The sequence below is a fragment of the Arachis duranensis genome, chromosome 8 (genome assembly GCF_000817695.3).
Source record: "Arachis duranensis cultivar V14167 chromosome 8, aradu.V14167.gnm2.J7QH, whole genome shotgun sequence".
In the NCBI taxonomy this organism is placed as follows: domain Eukaryota; kingdom Viridiplantae; phylum Streptophyta; class Magnoliopsida; order Fabales; family Fabaceae; genus Arachis; species Arachis duranensis.
The window spans coordinates 48428103-48439117 of NC_029779.3; positions in this window are offsets into that span (position 1 = coordinate 48428103).

The window sequence follows — 11015 nt, forward strand, 5'->3', positions numbered from 1 at the left end:
ATACATGTATGATGTATCAATAAAAGCATTGATAACTTGAGAGCGAATAAAAGGCTCCATTTCACTATGACAAATAAAAATATGTACATGAAACCTCTTATATGTAAGTATTTTGATAATTTTCGATGAAAGGTAGCGTAATATAATCAGGATAAGACTCAAATATATATTAAAAAAAAAGTAAACTTTCATTTTGATTTTTATTAATAAAAAATTACGAAATAATTATTTAATTAGTCTCATAAAATTAAAGTTTAAAATAAATTTTGAATGATATAATTAACTTTGGGTGTTTCTATTCTTGGGAAAGGATGAGATTGCTTATGTAACGATGCAATTTTCCATACAAAGACACGTACATGATGTATCAATAAAAGCGTTGATAATCATGTAGGATAAAAAAATATTAATTTTGATATATATTGATGGTATATAATATTATAATGTACACATTCAAACAGATATACATTGGATCAATAAAAATTATAAAATAAAAAATATTATTTTGAATATATATTTACGGTGTATAGATTATACGCTGAGATACATGTATGATGTATCAATAAAAGCATTGATAACTTGAGAGCGAATAAAAGGCTCCATTTCACTATGACAAATAAAAATATGTACATGAAACCTCTTATGTAAGTATTTTGATAATTTCCGATGAAAGGTAGCGTAATATAATCAGGATAAGACTCAAATATATATTAAAAAAAAAGTAAACTTTCATTTTGATTTTTATTAATAAAAAATTACGAAATAATTATTTAATTAGTCTCATAAAATTAAAGTTTAAAATAAATTTTGAATGATATGTAAAATTAATAGTTAAAAATTATTAAATAATTTAAATAATTTGATTAAATTTTTACCTAATAGTTTTAAATTATCAATTTCATAACTACATATAAATTTTTACCTAATTTTTATGCTTTAACGTGATCATTTAATTAGCCAGATTAATAAAAGAGCATGACCCAAAATTTATTTGAAAGAATAAAATATATTTGTTAATACAAATTTTATTAAAATTACATAATGATTTTATTATATATTTAATGATTCATTTATATTCAATTTTTTATTATAAAAATAAATTATTTATTTTATTTAACTAATTTTATTTTTTAGGTATGTGATGCCATGCTGATATTATCTGTTCAACTTCACAGCTACTAGCATAGACCATGACACGCATGGTTGATGCTAATTTTGGGAGCCAATTCCATTTTTAATTCTTATTAACAAAAGAAAATGATAAACTTTTAGTACTCAAAATTTATCCTGAAGAATAAAAAATATTTGTTAATACAAATTTTACTAAAATTATATAATAAGTTTATCAAATATTTAAAAGGTCATTTATATTTAATTTTTTACTATAAAAATATGTTATTTATTTTATTTAATAATTTTACTTTTTTTAAATAATATGTATGCTGCCATTAGATCGTGACACATCTTTTAGTTTTGAAATAGGAAAAAAATGATGTATCATTGTGTTATTGGAGAACAAATATTTTAAATAAACTGGACCATCCGAATTGAGATGACAGTAACCGACTAGCATAATTTAGGTTATTGATCATTAATTTTTTGTACGAAAGATAGAAAAATTTGAATAAGCAACCTCTTAAACGAGTATAAAAAAATTATGTCATTTGAATTATAATTTGTTGGTAAATTATATATTAAAATTATACTTTATAAATAAATATTTATGAATTTATATTTTTAAAATAAATTATAATTATACATTTCTAAAATTTAATCAAAAAGTTAGCCAAACCTAGTGAGATAATTATCTCAAATTTAACTAAATAAATATGTAAATAAATGTTAAGAGAAATTCTCCACATACATGCATTTTTTTATACAAATCTTTACAAGTGCACCTTCTTCTTCTTCTTGCACACGTTCTTCTTCCTCTTCTTCTTTTTCTTTTCTTTCGTTTCTTGCTTTCTCTTTCTCTTTCTTCAACCATTACTGCACGTTTTCACTGCACTGCACGTTCTTTTTCCTCTTCCTCTTCTTCTTTTTTTTTCTTTCGTTTCTTGCATTCTCTTTTTCCTTCTTCATTTACGTGCTTTTCTCTCTATTTTCTTTCTTCGTTATTCTCGATTTCCATTATTTTTTGACATCAAGTTCTGAAATTGTTTCTGAAGAAGAGAAAGTAGCAGAAGATGAGGAGGAGAAAGAGAAAGAGTTCTGAATTATGCATAAGGTGTACTTCAACGAATTTTAGGTGTATTTCTTAAATCCTTCGAGTGTAGTTTTTGTAATTCTTTGGGTGTATTTCTGTAATCCTTTGGGTGTATTTCTATAATCGTTGGGTGAATTTTTGTAACCGTTTGGGTGTATTTCTGTAATCTTTTAGGTGTATTTCTGAAGTTCCATTATCTTCAAATTTGGCAAAAAAACTCGTTTTCATGGAGGAAGAAGAAGAAGAGTCGTTTATAATGCATGGTGAGTAGCGCGCTTTGGAAACAGGAGGTGGTTGAGTAATGTGCGTTTATTTACTCTTAAATGTGGGAGTGTAATGCGTGTTTTTTGTTGGGTTTGTACCAACTTGTAAGACTTGTAAGCCCAAAAAACATGTATGTGTAGCAGGCTTCAAATGTTAATTAGTTATATTCAACATGTCATATAAGTAATTAATTGATCTACAATATAAAAAAAAAACAAAATTTGAATCTATTATACAAATATAGAAATTATATACCTACATTCATGTATTTAGGAAATTCTGATGCATACATAACCTCCAATTCCAATGCATATATGAAAGATGACCTCTCAAACAAATGATGGTTTGCTCATGCATTTGCCACCTTCATGACATCTGTTAGCATAGTGTCATTAGTTTGATCTTTATCTTCATTTGGATCAATGACCTTATAATTACTTTCAAATTCTTCATCGCTGTCACTATTATAATTTTTCCATTCGATATGTCGACCGGCTTCAAATTATTTAAACTCAATATACAGCTCCATGAACGACATCTGAGAGTAAGTTTCAATATACATTAAAAACATCTCTTGCATGCTCGCTTTATAGAGTACATATTTGGTTTGAAATTGAATGAACCCACCAAATACATGACACTCTCCTTGATATTTAAAAATCTATCTTCTCACAAATCACACATTTTAGTTCTTCAAATAAGAGTATGAATGAAATAACAATATCGAATAGATTCTCACATACAAATTTCACTCATTTAAATGTTTGTAACAAAATCTGACCATGATAATATACTTTTAACATAATTCTATCATCTATTTTATTTTTTTGACTCACATTAAAAACACTCAACATTACTTATAATTTTTCGAAACAAAAAAAGATAGTATGAGGATAGTTCTGAAGAGCTCAAGGATGAAGAAGAAGAGGAGACTTCTGCCAAATGGTTTAGGCGTGGAGTGTATATAATCAAACAAATCGGACGGTCTAATTTGCTTTTAACCATTTTATTTTTTTAAAAAAAATATAAAGCAAACGGTTCGATTTAGGCCGACTAGAATTACAACAAAATTAGACCTACCGATTTAAGTGCTTTAGAATTTCAAATTTCTCTACGCCAAATAAATTGGACCGTTCGATTTGTACCTATCTTCTCCAACAACGAAATTAAACTGTTCATCTCTTTTCTATAAAATAAAAAAAAATTATCACCACTTCATTGTATAACACATCCCACCTTCATATCATATAATAACACACATACAATCTTCATATCCAAAAAAATGAGCTGATAATACATAACTGATATTAATTTTAGGAGTCAATCTCATTTTTAATTGTTATAAATGACCTATTTAAATAACCTTAGCCCATAGTATTTATTTATCAAACTCTAAAAATATTAATATTTGTACTATTTAAATAATAGATTTTATAGTATTAACAAATATTTTTATAGTACTTATTAAAAATACTAAAATGAGAGGTTTTATAGAAAAAATTATGCATATAATAATATCTTTAAAAATTTCAAAATCTAATGCCTAAAGATAACAAGTAATTGTTTGTTCTTCAACTTTATAAGCAACTCTTCGAAGTCCATTGTATATTTTTCTACAGATAATGACTTTTGTCTCAAATTATGAAATTTGATAAAGGTATCTTGCTTGTAATGTTTAGGAAGGAACTTGTGGTTGAGCTCATGACGTATTTTATCCCATGTCTTGATCTTTCTTCTTTCTTCTTTTTCTCGCTGACGCTTGAGATTCTCCCACCATACTGACGCATGCTTCTTCAACTTGATTGCTACAAGCTTTACACACTTGTTGTCTGGAATGTCTTTTAACTCGAATACTCTTTCCACTGTGCAAAGCATCTTTAGCTTTGTGAGTTGTGTTGTGTCATGCTTTTTGTGTGGACAAATCTTTAGACGAAGAAGAATAATGAAATAGATTTGTATTATCCTCTTCACTAGAAGAATTGTCATCACTTTGCTAGCCATGATTATTTTGAGCAGCTTTATATTTTGCAAGTTGCTCTTGCAACTTCTTAACTTGACGGCATAACTCCTCCATTTCAATCTTTTGAGTAGTTCTATGCTTTGGTGCCATATTTTACTACTATGCAATGAGGTTGATGCTAGGGTGCCGATGTTATGATAATGATGATGCACGATGATGATGGGAATACACCAATGATGATGTTGAGTTAAGAAATTAACTAAATTAATTAGTGATGACAAATATTATTTTTTGGCAAAATAAATAATTAGTGTTAATTAATTATAATTGCATATTGCTAATTATTTATTGTTGCAGGCCAAAATTTGAATCATAGCCCAATTGGAGTGAAAATAAAATAACAAGGCTGATGGTCTAACAAATCAAGCGAAGCCCAAAAGGAATCTGGACAAGAAACCAACGGGCTGAACATGATCAAAACCCGATCCAAGCCCGATTGCCTATCTCATTCAAACTTCTCCATTTTGCTCTCACCCAAAAGCAACGTTCATCTGTTCCATCATGGTCAGAAACTCAAAAAAGTGAAAAAGAGAAAGAGAGAGCTTTTTTCCTAAGCTAATTACCAAAGAAGTAAGAAAGAGAGAGATTATGTTTGAAAGGCAGATGTCAAATCAGTGAGATCAAACCAAATCAAACTTAGGTTAAAGGTAACTCATTTCCTTTTACATGCAACACACTTTCTTCTCTTCATCTTTAACTCTCTGCCACTCCGTTTTGAGCTCTATGAAAAAAAAAATTTATGTTCTTCTCTGCTGTGTACTACGGTCTCAAACGAATCTTGGGGACCAAGTTAATTTTCAAGGGCTGAGATCTAATTTACCATTGAAAGACTTATTGTGGTTGTTGTATTGAGGCTTTCGGTCAAAAAGATGGTCAGAAGCAAAGTCTCCAATTTGAGTAAAAATGGGAAAAAGTGAACGGTTGGGTTGGTGAAGCTCAAGACTCAAGAAGTTGACCTAAGAAGAGCAACCAAGCAACATGCAAGGAGATAAAAGAGGTTTGCTGTTCATTCAGAAACCAAGGACAGAAAACCAGAGTTTGAAAGTTGTGTTCTGCAAAGAAGTTCCTCTACTTGGATAATGCTTTCTTTCAAAGAAGCATTCGGCCAATACTGAAGAACTGTTTTTGAGGTTTGTAAATCTGGTTTTGCACATAGCAAAGAGGCTGCTGATGAAGTCAATCTCCTTCATATTTTACAGATTATGATATACTTTTCTATGTTTATCTTTCTGTAATTTCTTGTGAGAAAAAGCATAAGTGAGAAAGCTCAAGTAAAAGCCATGAGTGAAAAAAGGCTAAGTGATACACTTGAGAGAAAAGCCTAGAGTTATTTTCTGATTTTTTTTAGGTATGTCTATGTCTTGTATCTTGTACCTGTAAGGTATCCATTTCTTAGTTGGGTTAGCACTAAGAGTGAAGAGTTAGGTATTAGCATAGCCAATGTCACGTTAGGTTAGAACTTGAGTGTGAAAGGATTGGGTCAATCTTGTGAAATTGGTGTATGTAATACTTTTAACTATAGTGAAAATTCCTTCATTGTTGTGGAAGAGACTGGACGTAGATTGCATAGCACAAGGCAACCGAACCAGGATACATGCTGGTGTTAGCTTTTCTCTTCTCTGCTGTGTTCTATTTTCTGATATTCATGAGACAGAAATAAATTGTTTCATAAATTTCTACTGCTAAGAACAAACAGAAGCAGAATTGAAAGTTTGTTTAAAAGGGTTATAACAGCAACTTAAAAGGAGGGCATAGATTCAACCCCCTTCTCTAAGCCTACCACAACCTTTAGATGATAATGATGGGAATGCACTAAGATAATACGAATGGTAAAGGCACCAAAAGAAGATAAAAGAACGATATTACCCCAAACTCCATAGCAGATAATCCGCATTGATGACGACTCGTACCAACAGCGAGATCACCGCACTAAAGACCTGTACCCATGAACGAAATAAAATTTTTATTGGAACTAGGTGATGACCGACCTTGCTCTGATACCGAACTATCGCCGGAACGTCGTTTGGGTCACCAATCTTGGCAAGATTAACAACCCCACTATGGTGAAAATAGCCAGGAATTCACCTTGGTTGGCTAAGCCAAGGATGCACCGCTTACTCTCAAAGAGCCTATAGAAAAATAAGCACACAGCTTATTTAATATATAACTCAATCAACTCAACCTCATAAGCAAAACGAGTACATATAGATATTTATACTAGTAGGAAAGAGAACCTTCATGGCTTGGGCAATTTGAGACTAATTCATAACATAATATAATAATATATGCTAAACTAGACTATTTTAATTAATAACACAAATGTAAAGATATATGCTCCTGCATCAACCACCTACACCCAACCCTTGGTATTCTCCGACATTTGGGGACTAGCCCCCATGGTTAGTAATTCAGGGTACAGATACTACATAGTTTTTATTGATGCAGCAACCTGATATACATGTATATACCTTTTGCACAACAAATCTAAAGCATATCAAGCCTTCTTTCAATTTAAACTGCATTTTTGAAAACAAAACTGGTTGTAAGATTAAGACACTACAAACTGACAATGACAAAGTGCACACTTCTCAAACCTTTATTAAGACACTGATGCAACATGGCATTGCTCATAAAATGAGCTGTTCTTACGCTTATGAGCAGAATGGAACTGCTGAGCATAAGCATAGGCATATCACAGAAATGGAACTTACCTTTCTCTCTCAAGCCTCAATGCCATTAAGGTTATGGGATGAAGCCTTCCTCATAATAACACACATAAGAAACCAGCTTCCTTCATCTGTCAATCACCAAAAATCACCCTCTGAACTAATGAATAAGCAAACCCCAAACTACAAAAGCTCTTAATTCCTTTGATTGTACATGCTACCACAATTAAAACACTACCAGTCCCACAAATTTGACTTCAAGACCTTTAAGTGCTTATTCCTTGGCTACTCATCCTTCCGCAAAGGCTACAAATGTTTAACTCAAGCTGGCAAAATTCTTATCTCTAGACATGTGTTATTCGATGAAATTGAGTTCCTATTTCCAGAGCTTTTTCCAAACTCCTCACATACCACCTATTCAGTACCACACCAACCTCATATAGTACCAATCCAACTCTATCAACCTATCCTACCTTTCTTAGCTACCAATTCTATAGTACAGCAAACTCCACACCAACCTCAGACTATAAACCCAGTCCCCTGTCCCAATTCAGAACCCCAACAGCCGTACTCAACTCCTTTAACCACATCCCTCAATGGTGACTTTGACCCCACCCAAGACCTTAACCCAATGATTTCCCCCAAATCAACACAATACATCCTATACTCTTTCTACCCCCAACATCAACCCTAATACGTCGCCCATTCTATAGAGCAAATTGTCAATGCTAATAATGTTGATGCATGTTCATTATCTAACAATACAAATATGTGTCCTTATGCTGTTGTGTTTTTCTCTTGTTCTGATGTAGGGTTAACTGAAAGTTCAAATCAACTACCTCCTAGATGCACCCAGACGCACCCCATGATCAGTAGAGCATGTGCTAGGATTTTCAAGCCCAAAGTTTACCATCATCAACTCCAAGAGGCAACTTTTAATCTCACACAAACTAAAACTTTAACTGTGTCCCAAGCACTCAACGCCCCTCATTAGAAGGCAGCTATGAATGAATACTTTAATAAAGCATAAAACCTGGACACTGGTCTCTATCACAGTCACTATCCAACCGATTGGGTGCAAGTGGGTGTTTAGAGTGAAAAGACAATCAATGACAAGGTGCAAAAGTACAAAGTGTGGTTGGTAGCTAAGGGCCTTCACCATAGAGCAGTGCTGGACTATGATAAGGTTTTCAATCCTGTAGCCAAAGCTGTCACACTTCGAACTGTTATATCTGTTGCCATAACAAGTGGTTGGAAAGTTTGATAGTTCAACTTAAACAACGCATTCGATTTGCACGAACAAGGCCATATGGTGCAACCGAAAGGCTATGAATTCCTCAATGGCTAAGAGTTCAAGAAGCATCTAGAGTCAAGTCCATTAGCTAAATTTTTTTCGATTGTTAGGTTACAAACTCGGCCCGAAACGAAGAGAAAAGACACAAAACAAATCTTACATTTCAGTAATATCCCCTTCGACATTGCCATCAAGAATAATGATCAAGAATAGGACATCACTACTAATATAAAAAATGTCCGGAATAAAAGAAAATAACACCTAACACAAGGTCTAACACTAAATCAAAAAGAAAGTTCTCCCACTAAATACTAGGGCTACAATAACTTTTGCTAAGTTGTCTCTACCTTTTGTTGCATTATTCCGTCTCCAGCATCGTATATAAGGCCACATCTCTATAATCATCGCCACAGTTGCACACGTATATCATTTTGGTGATCATGCGGCTTCTCATTAGCACCACAAGACTTTGCTACTCTCATTCTATTTATTGACCATTTTTCTCTAAATATTGATGAATTTAAACTTCTTATGTGAAGCATATTGAATCTTGATATTATTGAAACTTTGTAGAAAATTTTTCACTTTATTTCTTTCAAAATTCAGCCTCCAATAGTTATCACCTTATCCTTTGGCCCATCTCACTAAGACTGCGTCATTGATTTTAAAGACCACCCGCTCTAGAGCTGCACTATACTGCTCCAACAAGAATTGGACAGATGTTTCAATGCACTCTGCTAAAACATTGACTCTAGAATCTGCATTCAAAAACTCAAATAAAAATTTATAGTGATTAGTAGGGGTGGCAATGGGTAGGGTAGGGTAGGGTTTGAAGCCAACCCTAACCCTACCCGCGGGTTGAGATTTTTATATAAACTCAACCCTACTCTATCTGCGGGTTGAGAATATTCCAACCCTAATCCTATCCATTCTCAATCCGCGGATACCCGACCCTACCCGCGGGTTAAAAAAAAGATGCAAAATTATTATATAACTTCATGATAATTTAAAATAGAACTAACTTTTATGTAAAAAAAAAATATTAAATTATCAATTAATGTTCTTCTTTTAGTGGCTAAAAATCTTTTACATTTAGTGAGAAGTATTTGGTTCAACATCCACTTAAAATATATTTTTATATAAATATATAACATATACATAAATAGGGTGTGTGTTAGTCGGATAGAATTGTGGCTCAACCCACACCTTACTCGACCCGCACGCGAACCCAACCCGCATCTTACTTTATCGCTGCGGATCAAATTATCAACCCTACTCAATCGAATAGGATCAGATTGAATACCCACACGTAGAATACATGTTGCCACCCTAGTTATTAGTGCTATGCTGAGCTGACATCAATTAGCTATAACTAATTCAGTATATAAGTAGCTTACTACAGTTTAATTTTTATAACAATAAATAATCACTTCATACTCTTCTCTCAGTTACTCTCTCTAGCTCTCAATTCTATCTAGCTCTCTTTCTCTCATTCTCAATTCTCACTGATCTCTAATATCTTTAAGTCCCATCATATTTTTTTTTTCTATTTGCATAATTGCATGCATATGTTTGATTATTGAACTTTTGAAATAAATCTACTACAAAATAAGACAAAATCTAACAAACACTCATTTTATTAATCAAACCCTTGTCATATCATGTTACAAGGTTGATTGCTTTATTTCTAATGTATGATTATTGTGCCTTTAAAATTTGATTATTCATTCATGTTCCATACTTTTTGGTTATGTATTTAAACTAGGTTGATTTTCTTATGTTGGAATATTATAGGGTCACTTCTATTTGTACATGACAACTATTTTTGTCGGTCATATTATTACGGACAAAGTTTTTAAAATAAATTATATTTTAATATTTGATTTTTATTATAAAATTTTAAAATTTAATAATATTTAATAATTTTTGTAGTAAATTTTAAAGATTTTATCAAATAAGAGAAAAAAAAGAGATATGATATTTATGTTTTATTTTAGTGTCTTTTGATTGGTATATTGGTTTAAAAGTCGAGAGATAGAGTGAGTGGATAAAAGACAAAAAAAATTTCTCAATTTTAAAGAAAATTTTTTTATTTTAATTACAATGAGATAAAGTATTATGTGATATTTTTATTGTCAAATTAATAATATATAATATGGTAAAATATATTTTTTATTTTTAAGATTTGTAATTTTTTTTAAAATATTCTTAACGTTTAATTTTATTCAATTTTGTTCCTAATTTTTTTGATTCATTTAATTTTATCCTTAACGTTTTTAATTTATTTCAAAATTATTCCTAAATATTTTTAATTTTGTCTCTAATATTTCAGATGAAATTAATATCCATGGATAATTTTAATATAAACCGAAAATATTAATGACAAAATTAAATACATATTTTTTTTTAAAAGTTAGAAACAAAAAATATATTTTATTCTATATAATTAATTTTAACATTAACTGTAATGAAAAAATATTATGTGATATATTTTAGATTTTAAATTAATAATTAATAATTAATAATAATATATAAAAAATAGAATGAATAAAAAAAGAGAGATAT